Consider the following 17,981-nt stretch of genomic DNA (forward strand, 5'->3'; position numbering starts at 1 on the left):
CTCACAAATATCTAGTTTTCAGAGGCACTGTGACCTAATGTCCAGAGAGCCTGCCTCCTATCTAGGGAAATCTGTGTTTCTGCCTTTGACACTTAGGACCTTGACCTTACTCTCAAGTGCCCTAAGCAACTATGAATTGCAAAGATGTCCATGGACCTGGTTGTTTCCTCATTCAGTGATCCCCCACAAAGTCCAGCAGGTGGCGCCAGAGCGCTGGGCCTGTGCTTAGCAGAGGGCCTGACACATTATTATTACTTTATGATGATGCAGGTCATAATTACACTGACCTCTCAGATGATATATCTGTAAAGCCCTCGGCACATAGTAGGTGCTGATAAACCATTCCTCGTCCCAACAAAGTCACAGGTCCCTTCCCTATCTGGCTTTCAAATTCACTGACACTTAGCGCTTTGTAAATAGTGATTTTGACATCCATCAAACTTAATTACATCTCCGCTGCCATCGCAGCGCCCTCTTATTCGTTGTGTGTGCAGAGAAGTTGTGCAAAACCAAACAGGTGGCCACTGTCTTGTGCCAGGAAAGGTCTGAGCCAGGGCAAGACTGAAATCAGCCACCAGAGACTGAGTCATCTGTCAGTCCTGGACCGAATCACTGGGGAGTCGCTACACAGGAGGTCAGAAGGCCAACTTTCCCAAATCCTGGATAATCACTTACTCCACAGCGCCTTCTTGCCACAAACTTGTGGGGTCCTGGACTTTTGTTGTGGTGGTGGCGGTTTTTGTAAATAGTATTTTTTTTTTAATTACACATCATTTTTATAAGATTTTGAGTTCCAGATTTTTCTCCTTCCCCAAGACAGCAAGCAATCTGATATGGGTTATACATGTGTGAGACATTACAGTTGCTCTTATTATTGTTGCTGTTTTACAAATGAAGACATTGAGTCACCCAGATGCCGTATGATAAAGTTACAGATCCAGGATTCCAATTCAGCTCTCTGCTGACTCCAGCCACATCACTTTTTGTGAGCAAAGACTGCTTTGTTATATGATTTCTTTGCTTTAAGATGACTGAAACTCCTCAAACATCAGAAATCCCCATATTCATATTGAAGTTCTAAGGGGAGGCACGTTCCAAATGGGAGATATTGTGGTACAGCACTGATTTTGTGGTCAGAACAACTATTTGAATCCTGGTTCTCCATTTACTACCTGTCACTTTTGTGGAGTAGTTTCAGGGGTTTTCTTGGCAAAGATGCTGGAGGGGTTTGCCTTTTCCTTCTCCAGCTCATTTTACAGATGAGGTAACTGAGGCAAACAGAGTTAAGTGACTTACCCAGGGTCACACAGCTAGTATGTGTGTGAGGCCAAATTTGAACTTAGGTTTTCCTGACACCAGCCCTAGCACTCTAGCTAGCTGCTGCTATAGGGCAATTGGACATTTAGTTGTTTTTCAGTCATGTTAGACTCTTCATGGTCCTATTTGGCAAAGATACTGTTGTGGTTTGCCATTTCCTTCTTCATCTCATTTTACAGGTGAGGAAACTGTGGCAAACAGAGTTAAATGACTTGCCCAGGGTCACACAGATAGTGTCTGAGGCTGGACTGGAACTCAGAAAGATGAGTTTTCCTCAATGCAAGCCTGGCCCTCTGTGCACTATGGTGCCGCCTCGCTGTACCTTGTATGAGAGTGTATATAAGTCCTTTTCCTCTGTCTCTGAAGGGACCTCTGGGGTACCTTCAGTTCTACATCTATGACACACAGACAATATTTTTAGATGGTGCCTACCACACATGGGAGGGATTTAATAAGTCTTTAATCTCCATATCATTCCATAAATATAATCTGCTTTCAGTACAGTCTTCCCTCTCTGACCTCCTTGAAGAAAAGGAGAGCTATTCCTCAGCAAGATATAGTAGTAAAAACACTAGATTTGGAAAAAATGAGGACCCAGTCACAATTTCAGACTTTAACATGTTTGAGCTGTGTGACTGTGGACAAGGTACTGTTTTCTCATCTGCAAAATGGGACTACTACTTGTGCTGCCAATCTCATTGCCGGGGAGGGGTACTGTTATGAGAACAGTAATTTATAAATTTAGAGGGCAAGTTATTATTATACAAACATTGTTTTACAAAGCAGTCACTAAGTCCAATTTACATATGCAAAGGATCTGTGAGCTCATTAGCCCAGGAAACTCTTGGTGTGGAAATTCCCTTCACCGATGGATCACAGTGACCTATAGTCTGATGGACACAGAGATTAAATGACTTGTCTGGGTGCATAAAGAGGGAGAATTTAAATTTAGAATTTAAGCTCCTTGACTCTAAAGTTAATACTCTATTTAGTATGCCACAATTTCCCTTTAAGGTACAAATTATAATTATGTTCATTTTTAAGGATCTAATAGTAAAATACGAGATACATATATAACAGGAATATATAAAAGGACCTTTAAAATAATGTCCCCTCTACAGTAATATAAAACAATGGCATGGTATCAAGTCCTTTCCAAGATCTAGTTGCTTTCCTCCAGATCATGTAGAAAAAGAAAGTCAAAAGGAGAGAAGATTGGGGGGAGAGGGGGAGGGAGGAAGGATAATTAGGTCAGCTTGGGATATATTATATTCTAAATCCTGATAAGACATCCAAGTGTATATGTTCGCTTAGTGGTTGGAAAACTACGTCAGTAAAGGAGGCAGCAGTCAAAATCTAGGCAGATTTAGGGTGTCAAGTCCTAAAATAAATCAAAGCCATGAGTAGAGGAATAAAGTGTCTTTAACTGATATAATAGTGTATTATTATATAAACCTGCTGTGTGGGGGGATGTCCAATGGATTTCCCAAACAAAGAGACCCATGATAATTTTTTTATAGTTTTAGGAGATGGGGAAGAGCTAGCTGAGGTAGCAGACCTGGTCACAAGACCCCAAGGGTCATCGGCAACACGGACAAGGAAAGGCACTTCATTCTGACCGCTTTGTCATTCATACCATGGTTCCCAATGCAAGGGGGCAAGGACATCAGAGACCTCGAGCCATCTTGAGTCCAGTTCCCCCATCTCAGGATGGGACTGAAGGTCTGATTCAGCTCAACCTAATGTCATTATCTTAGGGTAGGAATGCTACTGACATTGCTACGGTCATTTAGGGAGTGACAGGTAACATTACATTTAGTGTTAACACTTTCTGTCCCTATAGTAACAATTTTCTGTCGGGATTATCTTCATAGGAGTGATATTTGCAGCCAAGGAGGTGGGCGAGATTGCTAAAGGAGGAAGTATAGATTGAAAAGAGGGGTAAGGACAAAACTTGGAGACAGATTCTGATATTTACGTCATAGGTGGTGGCATAAAGGGTTGTAAAAAGGGAGGAAGAGTGGCCAGAGAGGTAGCAGGAGAACCAGGCGTGGCTTCCATGGCCAAGAGAGGACAGAGGACCAAGAAGTTAGGGAGGGCAGACAAGGTCAGATGCTGAAGAAGGGCTGAGGAATGCACAGGTATGAGCTGCTTCCACCGCTCTTTTCTAGAGGACTTCTAAGGGAGCGGTCTAGTGAGGCCCAAAAGATAGCTTTAGAGTTGAGTTGGAAGGGACCCTCTCCTCCCCTTCATTTTATAGACAAGGAACCCCAGAGTCAAAGGGACTTTGCCTAGGATTACACCTGTAAAGAAACAGAGCTGGGATTTGAACACAGGTCCCCCGGCTCTTAATCAGTGAATCAATAAGGTCTTATTCCTGTCCTCCTTAGTGCCAGGCCCTGTCCTAGGCCCTGGAGATAAAGGCAAAACCCAGCGAGACAGCCGCAGAGAGGAGCGGCCTCTGTACCACAGAGCAGGGGGAGACGACTGCTATGGAGCACACCTTTCCCGTTCCCTGGACTCACCTTGTCCGACCCTCATCTTTCACTCCTGACCTGCTTCCCCAGACCTGTCTCCTGTGTGGCTCCTGGCTCTCAGCCTTGGTGACTTGGGCAGTTTCCCTGTTCCAACGGTTTCATTCCGACCCCTCCCCCACACCCAAAACACTTCCCAGGATCCCCTAGTTTGACTCTTATACATCCTTCTCTACCTGCCCCTCCTGCAGTCACAGGGGCAATCTCTGGCCTTCTCCCACCGGGTGCCATGTCAAGATTGGATTTACCTCCACCTGGCCCTAAAATGCCAGAAGGCTCTTCTATGAGACATCCCCCAAGCCCCCAACCCACCCCAATGCCCACCTTAAACCTTTTATAATCTTAGGCTTAATTTGGGGGGAAATGGGGGTGCCATAACAGTTCTACAGGCAGTGAAGACAGGCTACTCATGAGGTGTCATAGGGTTTAGAGCTAGAAGAACCCTTACGAGAGTCTCAGGCTTAGGCCCCTTATTTTACAGATTAATAGCAAACATTTATATAGCTTCAAGGCTTGCAAAACTCTGTACAAATACTATCTCATTTGACCCTTATAACTACCCTAGGAGGTGGGTGCTATTATTGTCCCCATTCTACAAATGGGGAAACTGAGGCAGAGGTGAAGCAGCTTACCCAGGGTCACACAGCCAGGAAGTATCTGAGGCTAGATTTGAATCCAGGTCTTCCTGACTACAGGTCTAGTGCTCTATTGACTGTACTGTCTAGTTATCATCATCATCATCACCATTATTTTACCGATTAGGAAACAAAGATCCACATTTAAGTGGTTTATCCAGGATCACACAGTAAATAAATAAGTCAGGATAAAAAATAAGGTCTAATGACTCCAAACCCAGTATTCAACAAGCACAGGGGTGAAAAGAGAGGGGAATGGAAGGTTAAGTTTCTAGGCTACAATAAACCTAGATATGTTTTAAGATAGAAGAGAAAGAGCTTTAGGGAAAATAGGTAAATAGCAATTTGGTTAAGCAAGGTTCAAACCAAGGCAGGATTTTTTTTTTTTTTTTGCTAAATTCTAGAAGACACATATAAGACTGGAAGAAACTATGAGAGTTCATCTTGGCAAAGGGAGATTTAACCTGGAGTCTGTGAATTTCGGAGGTGGGATGGGCGTGTGTGTATTTAAATTCTGATGACTGTGTTTCCTATAACTGGTTGCACTTGTGATCCCGATGCATTTTCGCTATGAATTTTAAAAACATCATTCCAAGAAGAGGCCCGCAGGTTTCAGAAGAGGGCCAATGGGGTCTATGACAGAAATACAAGATGATGAAGCTTTGTTCTAGAGCATTCCCAGCACCCAGAAAGATAAGCATACATTCTGTTTGGAATATCAGGGCAGCTTTCCTTGAGAATTTCTTGAAAGATCATGCCTGGGCTATTTTTTTGACCATGGCTTTCAGCAGTCCTGAATCTCTTCGTTGGTGGGTTTAGAAGTCTGGAAACGGAAACCGCCACAGTTGCCAGCAATTCAGTTCCTTGAGGCCTGCCCCATCAGGCACAGCCCATGCCAGTCCGTGCTCTGCTCCCAGCCTGGTGCAATGTACCCTTGCTGTAGGCCTTCCAGGCTACCCGGGGCTGGAGGTGTGTATCACTGTGTCATTTTGCAGGTTCGGTAGCTCTGGAATTTGTTTAGAGTCATTCTTTACAGGAATTTGGAGGGCTCTGTGGGCAAGCTCAAGCAACTGCTTCTACTCTGCCATCTTGTCTCAGCCCCCCATAAATCCTCTTTTGAAGGGCTGTCCAGTATGTTAGGAAGAGGACTACAGATAACGTTCATATGGTGATGTGATAGAGGCAAATCAAACTTGGTCTAGAGAAACAATTGTTAAATTTTCAGTGTATTTTTGTTGTTTAGTTGTGTCTGACTCTTTGTGACCCCACTTAGGGTTTTCTTGGTAGAGATACTGGAGTGGTTTGCCTTTTCCTTCTCCAGCTTATTTTACAGATGAGGAAACTGAGGAAAATAGGATTAAATGACTCACTCAGGTCATACAGCCAGGCCAGATTTGAACTCAGGAAAATGAGTCTTCCTGACTCACGGCTGGCGCCCCATCCACTGCACCACCTAGCTGCACAGTGTATTTACACCTCGGGAATCACCAAATGCAACAAATCAGAGTTTGCTTGTTTTGCTCGTTGCCTAGGCTTAATAAAGTGATGGAAAAAATATTAATAACGAAGATTAAACCTGAGAAGGAGGTGTTAAACATTTACCTGTACATACGTATGCATGTAAATATCTACTTAGCTTGTGCTAATTTTGGCCTGACAATTATCATCAAGAAAATCCAGTTTCCCCACCAGCCATCACCACACCATGGAACCATCAGTTATAGCAAATGAAAAGTCCACTTACCCTGGCAATATACTTTCCAGGAGGTTGACACATGCATTGCCAGAGCCAGCTCAGTGTTTGGGAGGCCCCAAAAGAAAGTGTGGGAGAGAAGAGGTATTAGGTTGTCTCCCAACCTGGAAGTCTGCAGAGCTGCGGTGCTGTATCCCTGTGAAACCTGGAGAGTATGCCTGCACCATACCAGCAACTGAGTCACTTCCATTTGAATTGTCTTAGAAAGATCATGAAGATCACCCAGCAGGAAAAGGGACCAGGCACTAAAATCTTTTCTTGAGCTGAACTGCTAAACATTCAAATTGTACTATAGAGAACACAACTCCAATTAACTGGCCACATTATTCAAATGCCAAACATATGTTTGCCTAAAAAACTATTTTATGGAGAACTCACATAAGACAAATGCTCATATGGAGGTCAGGAGAAGTGATACAAAGACACTCTAAAGCTCTCTGTGATGAACTTTAGAATCAATTATGAGGCTGTAGCGCCAATGCAATATTCACAGCACCCATGGTCACAATAAATATACCTGCATAGTGCTCAATTGCAAAATATAACTGATTATCCATATAGAAGACAGAAGCAAAACATTTATTCAGACACCAGAAAACCAAATCTCAAAAGCAGTAACCCATCATAATAGCAAAGAAGTTAATAAGCCACAACAGCACAAAGAGCCACAGCATCCTTTAAGCTTCCCACCAACCAATATTTACTCACAAGCTTATCTGTCTCGCTCTCCTCCCAAGTGCCTAGCTGGCTCTGACTCCCAGCTTCCTGTAGGCTCTGCTCTATCCTTCAGCAAACTCCTCTCACCTTGTGATTACTTTCAGTCTATTAGGAGACAGTATATTTTCAAAGCAGGAAAGGTCTTCAAATTCCCTTTGACTTATTAAGGGGCAGGAAAGATCTTCAAATTACTATTACATTTGACCCCAAAACCTTTCATGTCCCTTACGTAGCAAAAATACATTAACAATACATTTCTTTACATAAATTAATGAGAGTTTAGGGATAACTGGTTGGGTAAGTGGTGTTAATAGAACTTTGCAAAAATATAACAGGGATAATAGAAAATAAGCACATAAAATAATATCTTAGGGTAGGGGCTTGGGCACAAGCACCCCATCTTTCCCCCTCGAATGAATGCGGCTCAAAATCTTGGGATAAGGGGCAAAGATCTCTTCTTAAAAGCTACTTCCAGCTGAAATTGAATGTAGAGCTGGCCCTTCCCCAAGAGGTCCCATTTGAGAGATCAGTTCTTTAGCTAGCATCTAGAGCTCAGTAGACACCATGTCCAGGGACGGAACATCATAGTCATTGACAGGGGATGGCATATGGCTAAAGTGATCAGGCATCTGCAGGTAGAGGGTACTAAGCCTTCAGGAAACAAACCTAGAAAACAAATTCAACAGACAAAAAGCAACAAATATAGGGTCAGTTGTGCTTCTGGAGTTCATGAACTCACTATCATAGCCTCATTCACAGTAGAATACATGAGTTAAGGGTGGAATTTGGTAATCATCTTCTCCTGAATGAATAACAGCCACAGTATATTCTTTCCCACGTGCTATAATCTCCACAGCCTTTGGAACATTGTCTGGGTTCTGCTTTACCCATACTTTAGCTCCCAATTTTATTCTATTAGCAGAACCAAACCCTTCGGTTCCTCTGATAGTTATTTCAGAAGGAGGGTCAGTTTTCACAAGAAGTATTGTTTCACGAGAAATAATAATCACCTGAACTATTCTATCATTTTACAAAACTGTATCAGTTCTTCACCCAAATTTTTCAGTGTCACAATAATTTCTCCTTGATGATTAGAATCTATTACTCTAGCCAATACACGTATTCCTCAAGCTCCTAAACCTGATTTAGGGAATATTCACCCAAAATGATTTTTAGGGATTCTCGTATATGTTCCAGCAGAAATGTTGCTTATTTCTTTTCTATCCAACCCAAAGTCCTCTAAACAATGCAAATCATGCCCTGCTGAACCAGTTGTTCCTGAATACGGTACTGAGATATCTTCCCTTACAGTTCAACCCTCAATATTTGGGATCTTATGTGTCTTTTTGGGGTCATCATTCTGGCTAGAAGTGTACTTCCTCCTAATGATCTATTATTCAAATTACATAAAGCAGTGAATAAATTATCTTTCCAGTGTTGATATGAATTATTAGAACTTAACTTCCTTAACTGTTCTTTCAATAATCCATTCATTCTTTCAATTAACCAAGATGCTTGTGGATAATATGGAATATGAAATATCCATTCTATATTGTTTAATATACAATATATCTTCATTTCATTACCTTTGAAATGGGACCCATGCTCATTTTTAATCTGCATTGGGGTTCTATAATATAGACTTATGAGATCTGGAGATTTACAGGTACTTTCTGGGTCGCATTCCTATAAGTACAAGCCACTAGTATACCTGAATAGGTGTCAACACAAGTACATATAAATTTGCATCCTTTTTCTTGTGGTAGGGGACCAACATAATTGATTTGGTGAATTTGGGCTGGGACTTTTCCCCTTGCTATTTCCCCAGTTACAGCTCGAGGAGCAATTTGTTCCTTTTCCAGTTGACATATATGACATTCCTCTGCTATCTGTTTTAAAAATGAATGAGAGATGCTAATACCTTGATCTTTTACCCACCAGTGTGTGGCCTGGACCCCTAAATAGCTGGCCATTTTTCTAGTACTGGATCATCGGTTGGTGTCAGAATAGGGACAATATCTTGAGTAGTAATTTTACTAGTCAATCAGCATGTGCATTGTACTCATGTTCTGCTGTGGTGAGGGCCATGTGAGCATCTACATGAAAAACTGATAAATTGGTAACCAATATATCTTCCCATAATTCTTTGCCCCAGACTTACTTACCATGAATTTCCCAATTTTTATTTTTCTACATGGGCATCCATTGGTTGCTTATTTCTTTAAAGAAATAAGCTAACCCATTGGCTACCACCCATGAATCAGTGAATATATAACACTGTTTTCCTTTTTCTGTTTTGATGTCTTGATGTACTGCCATAAGTTTAGCATATTGACTACTTCCACCCATACCAGTACTTTCTAAAGTTTGAGTAGTATATGGGTTAGAAGCTACTGCTTTCCAATGTCTTTTGAGGCCAAATATTTTACTGTCCATCAGTAAACCATGCATGTTTCTTCTCCAGTTAATCCATCATTCTGTTTTACCAAAGACTATAACAACTGTTGCTTTGGTTCAGGGGGTATATCATTTCCCTCAGTATTGATGTTTGCTATACATTCATTTAGGACAGAAACTCCCCTTTTGCCTGTTTTAGCTCTATTTTGAATATAACACTTCCATTTAATTATGCTGGCCTCTTGGGCATGTCCAATTCTGTGAGAAGCTGGGGTACCCATTACTCAGGTCATAATCAGGATTCCAGACCTCAGTATGATTTCATGGCCCAGAGTCAGTTGTTCAGTCTTTACCAAAACCCAAATGCAGCTAACAACTGTTTTTCAAAAGGTTCATATTGAACTCCAGATGAAGGAAGTTTCCTAGACCAAAATCCTAAAGGTACATTTTGTCTTTGTTGTTCCTGCCATGAACTCCAGTTCGTATAACAGGGACATTTTACGTAGGCCATAAATCTAGAGTCAACTGTACGGCAGCCTTGGCTTCTTCAAAAGCTTTACTCTGCTCAAGTCCCCAAATTCATATTTCTTCCAAGTAACTTCATATAAGGGTTTGAAAATCCATCCCAGATGCAGTATGTGATGTCTCTAATATCCAAATAATCCTATAAACTTCTGGGTCTCTTTCTTATTGGTAGGGATAGGAAAATCCTGAATCTTTTGTTGGGCTTGCCGAAGAATCTTTTGCAGCCCCTTATTCCATTGTATACCCCAAAAATTTACATTTTGAGCTGGTACTTGAATCTTTACAGGGTTAATTTCCCACCCTTTGCTTTTCTTATCTTTGCTTTTTTTTTTTTGGAGGGCAATTGAGGTTAAGTGACTTGCCCAAAGTCACACAGCTAGTAAGTGTGTCAAGTTTCTGAAGCCAAATTCAAACTCAGATCCTCCTGACTCCAGGGCCAGTGCTCTATTCACTGTGCCACCTGGCCGCCCCATTACCCTTTGCTTTTCTTATGCTCAATTAAAAGAGTCAAACTCTTCTCCACTTCTTTTACATTTTTTCCCTGTATCATAATTTCATCAATGTAGTGGGCAAGCTGTATACCAGGTATTTTTAATTCATCCAAGTGTTCAGCCACAATCCTATGGCAAATAGTGGGGCTATACAGATATCTTTGTGGCAAGCAGGTGAAAGTAGATTGTTTGCCTTGCCAAGTGAAAGCAAACTGGTCCCATTGTTTAGAATCTATTGGGATGGTAAAGAAAGCATTGGCTAAACCGATAACTGCCTACCAAGTCCATCATATTTCTGGATCCTTTCTATTAAGGTGATGGTATCTGAAACAGCAGCATACAAAGGAAGAGTCACTTTGTTCAATTGTCTATAATCTACTCTCATTCTCCACATCCTATCTGATTTTTGTACTGGACAGTACAGCAGCAAACACCCCAGCATACCCAGGATGGCTGCTGGCACAAGTTGTTTGATCTGTTTTTCTAAAGGAAAGCATCTCAAAAAGGGGTTCACCATCTTACTTTAATCAAACATATATCATTTACCTAGTTCAGTGGAAAAAGCACCCTGAACTTCAGAGAATACAAACAGAAGTTACAAGCAGACAAAAATACAGGCAGAGAAACAGACCAGCAGACAGGGCTTCCAGCTGTCTGACTATTACATCTATACCTACTTAGTTACCAGAGAGAGAAGCACCAACATCTGGGTTTTCAAAGCCTAGGGACTCAACAGCTGCCCAGTCTCATCTGGCCAAATCACACAACTCTTCCCAAAGTGAGCCCCAAAGCGAAACCTTACATCAAGGTATACATACCCTTCTCCTGGCTCAGAGAATGTCACAACCCTCTTGACCCACTGCCCAATCATAAACAAGGTGTGGGCATTCCTGAAAAACAAGCCTCACACCACAAGCTCCATGTGACCATATTAGGGGGCAGAGAATGTTTTCAAATCAGGGAAGGTCTTCATATTCATTTAAGCCTCTCAAGGGGCCAAGGGGCAGGGAAGATCTTCAAATTCCCATTACCATGTGGTTGTAGGGACTAACACTCTTGCTTCAACATATTCCTTTATAGTACTGGAAATTTCACCTTGCCCACCTGGCACACAATACTGCTTTAAAGTAATTACTTCAAAAGGTTCAGGTAAAATGATCGGCTCCATTTTTATTTTTCCCTCTAAAACTGTATTAATTCCTATCCTCCTTACTGCAAAACAGTATCTTCCTTTAGTTAAATTCAAGGTCATACCTCTCAATATATATATTCCAATGATGTATTAGGGAATGGGTACAACAACCACAGTATATCCTTTCTTAGGCAACTGTCCAATTTTCATCGCTAGTTTGACTTGCCTGGCTGACATTTCAACCCCTTCCAGTCCTGTGATGGTAATAGAAATGCCATGCTTGAACTTATCAGGGTTCCCATAAATAAGGGAGGCCTCCACCCCAGCATTTAACAATGCCCTATTTACAGTATTTGATCCATTTTTCTAATATATAGTCAAAGGCATGGGAGATGCAGGTAAAGGACTACCCAGCATGGTGTGCCCACATCAAATAAGGTCCTGTGCTCTGTAAGTAAAGCAGAATTACAGTAGCTCAAAAGAGTAGAGATGGAGATGAGCACCTCCCTTCTAAATATTCATGTGGACTATTTGTGCCCAACCTATGGCAGAGCTTTCCTGTACCTTGACTCTAGTGTTATTTTTATTCCCTTTGAGAACAAAGGACAACAAGATTCTCTTCTTACCTTATCTCCTCCTTTTCTACCTACAAACATGCCCAGGTCTTCATCATCCTTTAAAAACAAACAAACAGGGGCAGCCAGGTAGCACAGCGAGTAAGAGCACTGGCCCCAGAGTTGGGATGACCTGGGATCTAATCCCGGGCTGAGACACTTAGCAGCCACCCAGAAACACCTGGCCGTGTAACCTTGAGCAAGTTACTTAACCCCAATTGCTTTAAAAAAAAAAAAAACAAAATCCCCTAATGACTGTTCTATCTCCTCATGCCTATATCTGATATCTCTCCTCCTTGTCACAGTCAAATTCCTGTTGCTTTCCTCATTTCTGACCTCATTGTTCAAATGCATTTGCTCTGTCCAAAGTTACAAATGACTTCTCAATTGCCAAATCCAGTGACTTATCCCAGGCTTTATCCCACGTTTGGTGACCGTGCTTTCTCCTGATTCTCTTCTGTATGGGCCAATCTCCCTTGTGAATCAACACCTATGTTCTGCTACCCTCAAGCCCTCTGCTGAGCTCTCTCTTCTCTTGTCTTACTTTGCCCTCTCTTTTGTTCATCTCATTAGATTCCTAGGTCTCAGTCCTAATCTTCATGTGATGATTATCCTATCTAGTCTCTTTCCTGAGTTCCAGTGCCCCATCACCAAATGCCAATTGCATCTGGATGTTCTGCAAGCATCTCAAACTCAACACATGCAAAACAAATATCATCCTCTCTCTCATCAAAGTTACCTTCTTCTAAACTTCCTCTCAAGGGCAGCAACATCCTTCCAGCTCCATACTTTGATATTGTCCTCAATGCCACACTCACAACTACCCGTAGATCCAATCAGTTGCCAAGTTTGGGTTTTTTTCTGTTTTATTTTTCCTGTTATTTCTATAACATGTCTCGCCTTTTCTATTCACATAGCCACCACCCTAGTTAGACCCTTATCCCTTCTCTCCTGAATCATTACAATAGCTATATGAGTGCAACAAAACAACACATATACAAACACACACACAAACACACACAGAAACTGAACTATATACATGATGTGACCAGATCATCTTGAAAGATCATCTTGACCAGATGTAATGGAAATGGTACTCTGAAGAATTTCCTGCTTTGAAAATATCCACTGTCCCCTAATAGGCTGAATGTAATCACACGGAGTCTGTGGGGGGAGGAGTTTGCTGAAGGGTAAAGCAGAGCCAAAGGAAGCTGGGAGTCAGAGCAGCTAGACACAATTGGAAGGAGAGCACGCATCCCAGGGAGACATTTAGGCTTCTGAGTAAATGTTGGTTTGTAGAAAGGTTAAAGGATGCTGTGGCTCTCTGTGTTGTTGTGGCTTATTAGCTTCTTTGCTACTATTATGTAATAGGGTTACTGGTTTTGGGATTCAGTTTTCTGGTGTCTGAATAAATGTTTTGCTTTTGTCTTCTATATGAAGAGTCTCTTATGTTTTACAATGGAGTGCTATGCAGGTTTATTTATAGTGACCATTGGTGCTGTAAATATTCCGTTGGCACTACACCAGATCATTTTCCTTTTAATAGAAATGCTTTACTTCAATTCTTGGAAGGTTTGGAATTTAATATTAGCCAAAATTATTTTTAAAATTCTTTTGAGTCCTTGTGGCTATTAAAACATTTTTTAATGAAGTTAATATTTCTTTTCTTTGGTCTTTACTAATTGGTTTGTTTATTTTCAGTTTACAAGATTCAATTCCACAGTTCTCTGAATTTCAAATTGTCTAACCCTCCCTTCTTCTCTCCCCTGCCCCGCCCATGGCAGCATACAATCAGGTATAGGATCTGCAGATACTTTCACATTAGACATTAGTCAGGTTATAAAGAAGGATTGTAAGGGATGGAATGAAGAATGGGAAAGAGGAAACAAAACCAAACAAGAAAAAGAAAGAGAGCAGGTAATTTGCTTCAATATGCATTCAAACTTTGTTCTTTCTATAAATGTAGACATCTCCCTCCATCATGAGTCTTTTGGGGTTGACTTATATCACTGCACTGCTGAGAAGAGTCCAGTCTATCAAAGTTGGTCATCAAACATATGTTGTATCTGTAATTGTGTACAAATTTCTCCTCTTTCTGCTCTTCTCACTCAGCATCAGTTTGTATAACCCTCTCCAGGTAAATATGAAGTCCATCTGCTCCTCATTTCTTATGGCACAATAATATTCCATTACATTCATATACTATAACTTGATTAGCCATTCCCCAACTGATGGGCATCCCCTTAATTTCCAATTCTTTGTCACCACAAAAAGAGCTGCTACAAATATTTTTGTACATATGGGTCTTCCTCCTGCTTCTATGATCTCTTTCATATACAACCCTACAAGTGGTATTGCTAGGTCAAAGGGTATGAAATTACTTATAGCCCTTTGGGCATAGTTCCAGATTGCTCTCCAGAATGGTTGAATCAGTTGACAACTCCACCAGCAATGTATTAGTGTTCCAATTTTTCCACATCGTCTCAATATATATATCATTTTCCTGTTTTGTCATCTTAGACAATCTAACTTAGCCAATCTGATTGAGATGTGGTACCTCAGAGTTGTTTTGATTTGCATTTCTTTAAATCAATAGTGATTTAGAACATTTAGAACATTTTTATATGCTTATACATATCTTTAATTTCTTCCTCTGAGAACTGCCTGTTCATCTCCTTTGATCATTTATCAATTGGGGAATAACTTGTATTCTTATAGATTTGACTCAATTCTCTGTATATTTTAAAAATGAGTCCTTTGCAGAGACATTGGTTGTAAAAAATTTTTCCCAATTTTCCACTTCCCTCTTAATCTTGGTTACATGGGCTTTGTACAGAAGCTTTTTGATTTCATGTAATCAAAGTTATCCATTTTGCATTTTATAATGCTCTCTAATTCTTGTTTGGTCATGAAGTCTTCCCCTCTCCATAAATCTGACAGGTAAACTATTCCTTGATTTCCCAGATTGCTTACAGTATCAGCCTTTATACCTAGATCATGCACCCATTTAAACTTAATTTTGGTATACAGTGTTAGATAATGGTCTATGCCCAGTTTCTGCCATACTATATTCCAGTTTTCCCAGCAGTTTTTGTCAAATAGTCAGTTCTTATCCCAAAAACTGGGGTCTTTGGGTTTATCAAAGAGTAGATTGTTATAGTCATTAACTGCTAAATCTTGTGTACTCAATCTATTCCATTGATCCACTGCTCTATTCCTCAGCCAGTACCATGTAGTTTTGCTGACTGCTGCTTTATAATACAGATTAAAATCTGATATAGCTAGGCCGCCTTCCCTAGCATTTCTTTTCATTAATTCCCTTAATATTCTGGACCATTTATTCTTCCAAATGAATTTTGTTACTATTTTTTCTAGTTCTATAAAGTAATTTTTTGGTAAATTGATTGGTATCGCACTAAATATGTAACTTAATTTAGGTAAAATTGTCATTTTTATTATATTAGCTCAGCCCAGCCCTAAGAAATTGATGTTTTTTCCAATTATTTAGATCTGACTTTATTTGTGTAAAAAGTGTTTTGTAGTTGTGTTCATATAGGTCCTGGGTTTGTTTTCGCAGGTAGATTCCCAAATATTTTATGATGTCTACAGTAACTTTAAATGGGATTTTTCTTTCTATCTCTTGCTGTTGGATTTCATTAGAAATATACAGGAATGCTGAGGATTTATGTGGGTTTATTTTATATCCTGCCACTTTGCCAAATTTATTTATTGTCTCAAGTAGTTTTTTACTTGATTCTCTGGGATTCCCTAAGTATATCATCATATCATCCACAAAGAGTGATAACTTGGTCTCTTCTTTGCCTAATTTGATTCCTTTGCTCTCTTTTTCTTCTCTAATTGCTACAGCTAATATAAGAAGTTTATATTTCCATTCTATTTAAAGTACCAATATCATTTCTAAAAGGAAATGGTACTAGGTCTTTCTGGAGCAGGATTATAGTTCTTTTTCTATCTCCCTACCTCTAGTGTTTCCCCACTCCAATTCACTGTTGACACAACCAACCAAGTGATTTTTCCTCCCAAAGTGTAGGTGTGACCATGCTGAGTTTCTTGGAATTATACTTAATAGACTTGAACTTCATGGAGTAGCTCTAGACGTAACCAAAAGCCCAGGGAGTCAGGTAAAGAAATGCTTACAAGAATTGTTCAGTTCTGAATCATTTATGTTCTTGATCCCCCTTTGTTATTTTGTTCCCACTTCTGATTCCATGTCTCACCATGTCATGGAAATGATCCAAGGTTCCTGAAGGCTATGCTAGCATAGCACAACCTCTCCCAGGCTCTACCATGTGGAAAAGGCTTTAGGTCTATTATTCAAAGACTAGCCTTTCTCCTTGTGGGAAAGATCATTGGTAGTCGGCTGGCCATTTGGTGATTCTTTGGCCATGGCAACTAGAAACGAAAGAGAAATATGGTGTGGCCTTTAATCCTGGTTAGCCTGTTCTGCTTATGCAATGACAGCTGCAAAGGCATTAGAAAAGGGAAATAGTAGCTATGCAGCACCACACAATTTAAATCCTAATACTTTAAAGATGTGATCCTAGTCCACTGTCTGTGAATGACCATACCACCGGAGAAACACAACTACAGTGATTTTGAAATTATTACTATAAAATCAAGAGAAGAAAAAGAAAGTTGCAGTTAAATTAAAGGATGGTAAATGGGTTTCCAGTGGAGAGAAAAATAAAAGTTGGCAAAGTTGATTTCATTCTTTATCCAAAGGCAATGAGGAGCAACATTTCATTAGACATGGGTCTTCTCGTAATGTTGTGCTCATCATAAACAGAAAAGCACTGGTGCTGAAGTCACTTCACCTCTGTTTGCCTCAGTTTCCCCACCTGTAAAACAAGAATGCTAAAGTACCTCCCTCCCAGTGGTGTTGTGAGGATCAAATAAGATAATATTTGTAAAGCACTTCATGTCTGGCACATATACCAATGTAAGCATTATAGAGATATTAGCTATTATTAAACATTTACCAATAGCAGTGGTCTATATATAGACTTCTGTGGCTGAGAAAGGAAGCTGGACAATCTACAAAGAACTCAATTCAACTAATAATTGTTAAACACCAACTAAGTATGAGTCAATGGGAATACAAAGACAGAAAATAAACAACATGTAGGCAGATGAGTAAATATAAAATATATTTATTCAAAGACTTTCCATCAGGTATTTCAGTATTTAGTAAATTCAGTGCAAGGGTGGGCATGGAGAGGAAAAATTATGAAAAAAATGTTAGAAAATGTCATTTAATACATGAACTGATGCAAAGTGAAGTGAGCAGAACCAGGAGAACTCTATACATAGTAACAGCAACATTGTCTTACGATCAACTAGGATTGACTTAGTTCTTCTCAAAGATATAATAATCCAAGGCAATTCCAATAGACTCACGATGGAAAATGCTATCCACGTTGAGAAAAAGAAATGATGGGAGTCTGAATGCAAATTGAAGCATACTTTTTTCATTTTGTGTGTGGTTTTTTTCCTTTTGTTCTATTCTTTCACAATATGACTAATGTAGAAATATATTTTACATGACTGCACATATATAGACTATATGGGATTACTTACTGTCTTCAGCAGAGGGGAGGTGAGAGAGGGAAGGAGAAAAATTTGGAACTCAAAAGCTTTCAAAAAAATTAATGCTGAAAAATTATCTTTACATGTAATTGGAAAAAATATTATTACATAAAAAAGATCATTTAAGAGTAAGAAACAAAAGAAGCCAAAGGCTTGCAAGCTATAAAAAAAAAATCTCACACCTGTATATCATGCATGTATTAATCACCCACAATGAGACCAAAAGAGACTAGGAACCATTTTAGCACTTTATCCCCTT

General features: G+C 40.1%; 1 protein-coding gene across 1 annotated transcript in view; it reads right to left on the bottom strand.

Annotated features, from left to right (window-relative positions):
• The window catches only part of ASB11 (ankyrin repeat and SOCS box containing 11), a 141,301-nt gene that overhangs the window by 62,161 nt on the left and 61,159 nt on the right, over positions 1-17,981 (bottom strand). The gene's annotated exons all lie outside the window — the stretch shown is intronic.

This window comes from Petaurus breviceps, unplaced genomic scaffold (genome assembly GCF_028583685.1).
Source record: "Petaurus breviceps papuanus isolate PSGF00001 unplaced genomic scaffold, PetGlider_PUasm1.0 419, whole genome shotgun sequence".
Classification (NCBI taxonomy): Eukaryota; Metazoa; Chordata; class Mammalia; order Diprotodontia; family Petauridae; genus Petaurus; species Petaurus breviceps.